The sequence below is a fragment of the Lipotes vexillifer genome, unplaced genomic scaffold, assembly GCF_000442215.2.
Source record: "Lipotes vexillifer unplaced genomic scaffold, Lipotes_vexillifer_v1.1 scaffold240, whole genome shotgun sequence".
NCBI classification, from domain to species: Eukaryota; Metazoa; Chordata; class Mammalia; order Artiodactyla; family Lipotidae; genus Lipotes; species Lipotes vexillifer.
The window spans coordinates 10,604,237-10,612,379 of record NW_006797481.1 but is presented as its reverse complement, the minus strand read 5'-3'; the positions used below and the strand labels follow the sequence as shown (position 1 = coordinate 10,612,379).

The 8,143-nt window shown below is 39.1% G+C and overlaps 1 long non-coding RNA gene across 1 annotated transcript; it reads right to left on the bottom strand.

The window, feature by feature from the left end:
- Positions 1–7,271, bottom strand: LOC103088258 (uncharacterized). The gene is made up of 4 exons (XR_457132.1): positions 7,115–7,271; positions 5,823–5,942; positions 678–820; positions 1–63 (listed from the first exon to the last, which is right to left on the bottom strand). It is a non-coding gene; the product is annotated as an uncharacterized LOC103088258 (long non-coding RNA).
- Positions 7,272–8,143: the final 872 nt, after the last annotated feature.

The following is an 8,143-nucleotide window of genomic DNA, read 5'->3' as shown; positions in this document are numbered from 1 at the left end:
GCAAAAGTGATGGCAGCGGTGCCGTTTTCTTCATCTATCTCCTCAATCTCCGCTTCATAACACCTGTAAAGATATCATGGCTGTAAGCAGGTGAGTAAAGGTTTAGCACTCAGCCTACAAGACTTATACTGCAGTGATTCAACTATTCAATGTGTCTAAAATGACACTCCTATAATCAAATGTTCCTTTGGCAAAGATAACAGTGGCTGGAGTTAGCCATCTGCTTTTAAAAAAGGAAGTCCTAACCAAAATATTGCCAAGGAAGTGTCTTACATGTCTACTATATGTGCTTTAGTCAATCTCTTTTGAGAAAAGATACTTCTTATAGGAATAATTTCAGTATATGTGCTTCACAAAAGTCTAAGATATCCAACCATTACTCAATTTTCAATTCAAGGAAAAAAGAATTTAGACTATTTTTTTTTAATATCCATTCATTTTCCTCTACTTTCATGTTTATTTCCTCTAGGATCCAAGCCATTCTTCTGCCCTAAAACTTAACCTAAAGTTAAAAATTAAACTGTATTAATGGTAACCACCCAAGAATCAAATTCGTTCTATAAGTCATACTGGCTATTATAGAAAGATTAAAATAGGGTAGTTCAAGCTGAATAAAATCACCTTACCATTGTACTTTACTATTTCATGTTATAGTTACAGTTTTTTTCTACACTTACTGTCCATCTTCACTCCAGATTGCCATACACTTGTCTCCTACTTTCCAGGAATGAGTGGGCTGAGTAGAAGCAAAATTGTCTGAACTTGCCAGCGTTTCAGAAGGTTGAGTTGACAGAAGGTCTTTGGTTAGTTCTATAACTTCCTAAAAAAAAAAGCAGAAAACATTAACATTATTTTTATAACTCACATTGTCAACTACTTTCGACAAGAAAGTTCTTTCAGTTTTTGATAAAAGCTCTCATACCACATAGCACTCATTAAGCATTCTACACATATTTATTTGCAGTTCATAACAATACTATGATGTAGATACTGTGATTACCCCCATGTAGAAACTGAGATACAGTATTTTATACACTGGTGCTGGGATTTAAACCCAGGCAGTTGCCTTTCAATTTAATTAACCTCAAATACTAACAGAAATAGGGTAGACTTGAATTTACACTGTACATTATTTATAAGCACCTATTTTAGCTGAATAGACCTCTCTAAAGATGAGAATCAGTCAACTGTAAGGTACTGACCTAGATTCAAGATCACTTTTCTCTCACATCACTGTCATGTGTACGTCGCGCAACTGCACTTTTTACAGGGCACTGCTTGGCAGTCGTATTAACTGCCTGCCAACAGGTGAGCTCCCCCTCAAAAACCCCCAAACACTTGAAGCAGCCTTATTAGTAATAAAAATGTTCCTGCTCATACATATTTCTACCAAAGTACTGTAGATATATTTAAAAAACAGTAGTTTCTCTATTCATTTATTAAAAAACCTATCCCATTTGGGTAAGCAAATTACCAAGTCAGATTTAAAATATCCCAATACCTTAATGTTAAGCACATTAGCACAGCTTCGTTTAAAAGAAAAAAATAAATGTAACACACACAGGTAGGCAAAACCTTTCTGTGTGGCAAATATATTTTCTAACTCAGGCTTACACTTACTGACTTTAAAGGTGTTTAGTAGGGTTGGTTAAAAAACTTAAGAAACAGAACAAATTGATAGATTCTGCTACCAATCTGCTATATTTTTACTCTGATGAAGACTCATATTATGCATCACTTTATCTGATTTATTTTAAGAACTTGCATACCTGTTCCTCTGCTGTTGCAAATAAAATACCTTAAACATCACATTATTATGTTCGGGGAAAAAAATTAGCAAAGTTACACTCTGTATTGAGTTTCTTCTGGTTCCCATTGAGGTTTTATAATAGTAGCTCTGGTTCAACAGACAAGAAAGTTTAATGTTACTTCTCTCCTAAAGATTTTAAATCTTCCTGGCTATTTCTTAAAAACTTATATTTGAACCTTAAAAAAAAGGATTATTAAAGCCCTTGAAGAATGATCAGTTTTATTAATTAAAAAATTTTATGAATGAAAAAACTAGAAGACTCAGATTTAAGTTAAAAATTCAGCAGACTAACATCTTTAATGAAAGTTTTATTAGGTGCCAAATATCCATTCAAATACTTTTTTAATAAGACAATCTTTTGCAAATAACTTTTGCAAATAAGCAAAGAACTTCCAAATAAATCGATCATGTACTACACAAAGAAGGAGAGTAAATTATCCAGTCTTGTTTTTAATTAACCACTTTTAGGGCCAAGAATGTAATCCAATAAGCCTGACTCAAGAGCCCATACAATCCCTATCATTAAATAATTCCATTTAACTAGGGATTATTTAACTACTAAAGCACAAACATAAAGCCTGTGTTTGTAGGTCTCAAGATTTAGAACTCTACTTGTCTTGGGATAAAACATCTCCCCACTATATTTTCATAAGGAAATACATTTTCACCAAAGAAAAGGGTCCTGAAAAGCTGTGCATGTTATAATTTCCAGAGTCGTCCTGCACTGAAATGACACTTTAAAAAATCTGGAGCATTTATCTCTAGTTGTCTTTTTACTTTGCCATGTTGTACATACCCCTCCCAACAACTATAAAGACCCTTCTAAATGTTTTTTTTTTTTTCTTCACATGTGTATATGGACCAAAGTATTAGAGAAACTATTTTATGTATGAGGGAGTTCTTAAAGGTACATACCATTAATTACTTTTCCTCCCCCAAGTCTGAGTTCTGAAACTGCTCCTTCATTGACAGATGGGCAGCAGTTACAGTAATCGGCAATCCCAGGAAGCATCAGATGTTGTGATCTACATATCAGCAGGTCAAAGGGGGTGCACTCAAGCACTCTGCTTACTGAAGGAAGGCGTTTCGGGGATGCAGAGCCACTGTAACATATGAGACAAGTGACTTGACCCCTGCCTCCTTTAGAACCAGTGTATTCAGCAAACAGCCTAATAAATTGACTATTTTTTGTGATTATCAGAGACTGCCTGGGGAGCTAGCCAACTAGCTAGCCTGGATTTTACTAAACCCACTTCTTTTAAGTGAAAAAAGAAAGGCAATTAGGACTTTAGTAAATTAATCTGCTGCCTGTTGAGTAACTTTATATGAAAGATAGTACATAAAGAAATAAACATAGAAGGCTTACTGGCAAATGAGGGTCACTGAAAAAATTGCAGAAAGAACATTTTGCATAAATGAAAGGGCAAACAAATTTTTAACCAGAGTAAGGATATTCCATAAAAGGAACACAAGAAAATAAAGGAGGCCACAAACTCAAGTCATCAGTCTGAACAGATTCTTCAGCAAATATAAAAGGCAGGATTAAATATCAATGGCACAAGGTATATCCCAGAATGCAGAGAAGGAAAACGATTTTAAAAAAAACAAACACACACAAAAAAACCTGGGCTTCCCTGGTGGCGCAGTGGTTGAGAGTCCGCCTGCCGATGCAGGGGACATGGGTTCGTGCCCCGGTCCGGGAAGATCCCACATGCCGCGGAGCGGCTGGGCCCGTAAGCCATGGCCGCTGAGCCTGCACGTCCGGAGCCTGTGCTCCGCAACAGGAGAGGCCACAACAGTGAGAGGCCCGCGTACCGCAAAAAAAAAAAAAAAACCTATGACAAAATAGAAGCTGTAGCTGTAGTCAATGGAAATAACAATTACTAGATGGAAGCAGACAGCACAAAACTTTCCAGAATTTTATGTAATCCTAAATGATGCCTTCCACCTTTGAGAAGTTTTCAATTCAAAACAGACCTATTTCTAGTAACCAAAAATTTTTTTTTTTCCATGACAGAATAAGAGGAAAAGAATCCAAAGTCAAGACTGGTCAGGAAAAACATTCTCTATTATTTCTAACTGAAGTGTTAGAACTTATGCTTCTAAATCTGTGCCATCTGATATGGTAGCCACATATAGCTACTTAAATAAAATTAAAAATTCAGCTCTTCGGCCATCCTAGTCTTATTCCAAATATTCGACAGCCACATGTGGGTAGTGGCTATAATATTACACAGCAGATATAGAACATCTCCATCACCACAGAAACTTCTATTGGACAATGCTTTTCAAAATGGTTACAGAAAACAGGACATTTTACAGATAAATGGCCCCCAGGTCATTATTAACTGAACCCTAAATAAGCCATTTACCTGGTTACTACAATGCCTACTACAATGGTCTGTCTCCCAATAGTATTTCCACTATGGATCATGTCCTAATAAGACAATTCTGCCCAGGCTCTGACAATTTACTCTGTAACATTATTACCTCATAATAATGTTCTCAGTCTTCACTCCCAACTCCCCGCTCCACCAGTTCCACATATACCCCTCCCTCCTACTGCCCAGGAAGCAATATATACAACATTAGCACATGACGTTTTATTTTCTTCAAAGAAAAAAGCACTGCTTTTAAGTTGGGTTTAAAAAAAGAGAGAGACAGACAGAGAGATGGGGGCATGCCAGGCTCTCTCCCTGAGGCAAGAAGAAAGTTGGCCTGAGAGTGGGAGAAACTGCTCCCAAAACATCTTTTTCTTATTGACTGGCTCCTTGAAATCCACTGGCCTGATTTCTACGTATTGAAGAGGCCCTGGTTTCTGTGTTTTTAGAAAAATAACATACTATTGCAACTTCATGAAAGTCTATCCTAAATCCAGAATTTGAACCCAAAAATATTTAACTCATCTTAATTATGCCCAGGTAAGCGCTTTCAGAATCCTGAATCTGGACCCCATTTCACGTAAGTTTCATTTGTTTGCAGTTCTAATATCCCTAAAATTTAATAATTTTAATGGGCAAGAGGATGATATAAAGGGAGGGAAAGGATTACTTAGATAGGATGAAGATGATTCAAGTTTTGTTTTGAATCAGTGAACATAGACCATCTAATCATCTTTTAAAACTTTCCAAAAAATCAGGTTCAGAATTTTAAGTTTACAAATTTGTTAAGATGAAAACTCATACATATTTACAAGTATTATATATGGTATTTTTATTAATCAACCTATTGTTCTGAGAAATAACAGATATTTACTATCATGGCTTTATGTTTGTCTCGAAACCCCAGAGCAAGTTTTAAAAAGCAGGTTTCATACTTACTGCCCTTCCACAACAAAAAGAACAAATTAAGATCTCCTTCTCACATAGATTTGGTTTAATTTTAAGTTGCTAACAAGTGTCAAAAACTAGATGTAAAACCTAGCCTTAAGTTCAAACATTATATAACATTTATGCAGAAAACAAGCATCTCTTCAGGTATTTTTATAATGTGTTTTCAACACAAGGCACTAGAGCTAGCTCTGTTACACACACACAGTATCTCTGGCATGCATGTTCTATTTCATTTTCAAAGAATCTTTTGGCATTAAAAAGAATCCTAATCAGGTTATATTTTCCTCCTTTAATTTTAGTTACCCTTTGAACTAAAATTCCTTTTCCAGGTCTTTAAAAACAGAAGTGCTATTCCTTGTAAAGTTGTATGTACCTCTTTCTCTAGAAAGTTTGACAATGACTTCTAATGTTAACTCATTTTTTAAAACTATATGAGCATACAAGGTTGATGTTAACAAAGAACAATGCTTCAATCATTTTGATGTACACAAACTGAGGAAGCAGCCCTATTCCTAGAAGCCATGTATGCCTATGTACGTACACACTTGTACACACAAGGGGTGAAACACTCCCTCCAAATGGTGTTCTGGATTCCCACAGATTCTTAACAATAGATCATTTGTAAAACACAGAAATATTCTTTTCAAGCAATGTAACTGTAAGTGTCCCCTCATACTTACTTGCAAATCTTTCTTTAATTTTAGCAAATCTTCGTTTTCTCCATTTCCAGACAGCGCAGCTTCAACTTGCTGGAGTTGAGCTTTGTAGCTTGCCAGTTGCTTTGCTAGATCCTCTGACATCTGGAGAAAATAAAAAGAGTAAGGCCATGAAAACGGAACAAAAAAAAAACAAACCATAAAAAATAATTTTCCCTGTCTGCCTGAATCAACCCTAACCAATTTTGCTCCCAAGTCATTATTATAATTCACTGCAGCGTAATTTATCACTACTACCTTTACTTTCAATTCAGAAAAAAGCTGTGAGCCAAACACAAACTTCAAGTATTCTGATGATTATAAACATGTCAGACAAATTCCATATAGGAACAAAAAACAAGAGATAAGAGGAAAAAGAAGAACTTCTAATTTTCTTTAAAGTCCTGTAACAGGGAAGGCACTGTGTTAGGCTCAATTAACAGGATTGTTATATTGTCACCAAAAAAAAAAAAAAAGGGCACTAAACTGTTGAAAGAATTGAAGCTTCTGATTTTTAAGCGCTAAAAAATACTTCCAAAACCAATTCCAACTGATTTTGGATTAACTACACAAATAGCTCTCCACAAGAGCTATTCAATTAGTATGAATGCGTTTAGAAACTCTTATCCAGAGCAAAAACCCAGTCACTTAAATACTGACGATGCATTTTCTGCAATGAAAGAAACAGCACTGATACTCTCCTATTTAGGCAATCTAAGGAACGTGGCTTTCACCAAATCTGGCTCATTCTTCTCCCGAAAGTAAGATAGGAGAGAATTCTTTCTCGCTTTATTAGCAAACATACGGGGTTTCCGAGGACCCGTCTGTTTTACAATCCCCGTCCAACCACAGCCTGGAAGGACTCCAAAAGCGTTAGAGCAAGCCAGGCTGCTCCCCCTCGGTCACTAAACACCTCAAAGTCCGCCACAACTTGCTCGACCATTTCAGACCTCGAAATTCAGCTTCCAGGGAAACCGAAAACGCGAACCCAGCGGAGGCCCCCGGAGCCGGAGCCCCACCCGTAAACAGGCTCCGAAGAGCCCGGAGCGGCCCTTAAATGCCAACCCCACCCGCTGGGTTCCCGCGGCTAGCCCAACCCCGTCCGAGGCCGCTCAGGGCTCAACTCTGGGTGGAAGAGGAGGCCGGCGCTCCTGACACTCCGGCCGGCGCTCGGGCCTCTCCAGCGCGGCCCGCTCCTCGGCCTCAGGCCTCCGCTTCAACCAGGGGGAGGCCGAAGCCCGGCGAGGCCTTACTCTCTCCCTCATCGCGTTTGTTACCTTGTGTGGGGCTGGGGGCGTGGCGGCGGGACGGGGTCGCGGCAAAGCAGCCCAGTGGTGGTTGCGACAGCGGCAGCAGCAAGCAAAAGCTCCGCGGCGACAACTAGGCGACTCGGTCTGGAAAAGAATACCTCGCTCAGCGGCGAGCAGGAGAGGACTAAAGCCGGGCACTGGAAGGAGGAATAGAGGAGGCGGGTGAAGTCTCGCGAGAGGTTAAAAATCCTCGCAAGGCGTCGCTCGACTCACGTGATTCCCAGCTCCGGCCCTTAATCACGTTAGGGAAGTAAAGTGGGCGGGGTTTCGTAGGAAGGAAATGACGTACTGGTATGCGCCAGGCGCCGGATGTAGGTTCATTTTATCTTAGTTCCGGCTCGGTGTGGGGGTCAGTTCGGTAGTTACTTCAGGGCTGTGTGCTGTGGGGCACTTCTTGAGGTTCCCAGGGTGCTGGGTGGTGGGAGGAGTGGGGTTTAATACAGCATTCATACTGCCGGTTGGTTCTCTGACTGTGGTCCCGGTAGCATCAGCCTTGCGTGGTTTTTTTTTTTACAGTAATTTGTAATTTATTGCAAAAATAATTTACTATAAATACGGTTTCTCAACACCCACCTCACACCTTTGAGTCAGAAACTCTGAGGATGGCCTCAGCAACCTGTCTCAACAAGCCTTCTAGGTGATACCAATGTCTGGTCAAGTTTGAGAACCACCACTTCACAGAATAATGAAAGTCTTAGTGGCAACAAAAAGCTGATTAGATTGTGGCAGAACCTATTCGAGAGTAGATTGGTTTATTTAAAACCTAATTGGACTTTTCGAGGGCGATGACCCAATCTGTGCAGTCGCCCCAGGAGCCGGAGCTGTCGCATCCCCGCCTCTTCCACTTCCTGTAGCAAACAATAAAGGCCATGCGTACCGTGAAAAAGAAAAGAAAAACCTATTTTGTTAGCACTCACTGGTTTTAATTAAGTTATATAGGTTAATACCGCCTGAAAGGGGACAATCTCCAAGTTACAATCTTGAATGATAAGCAGT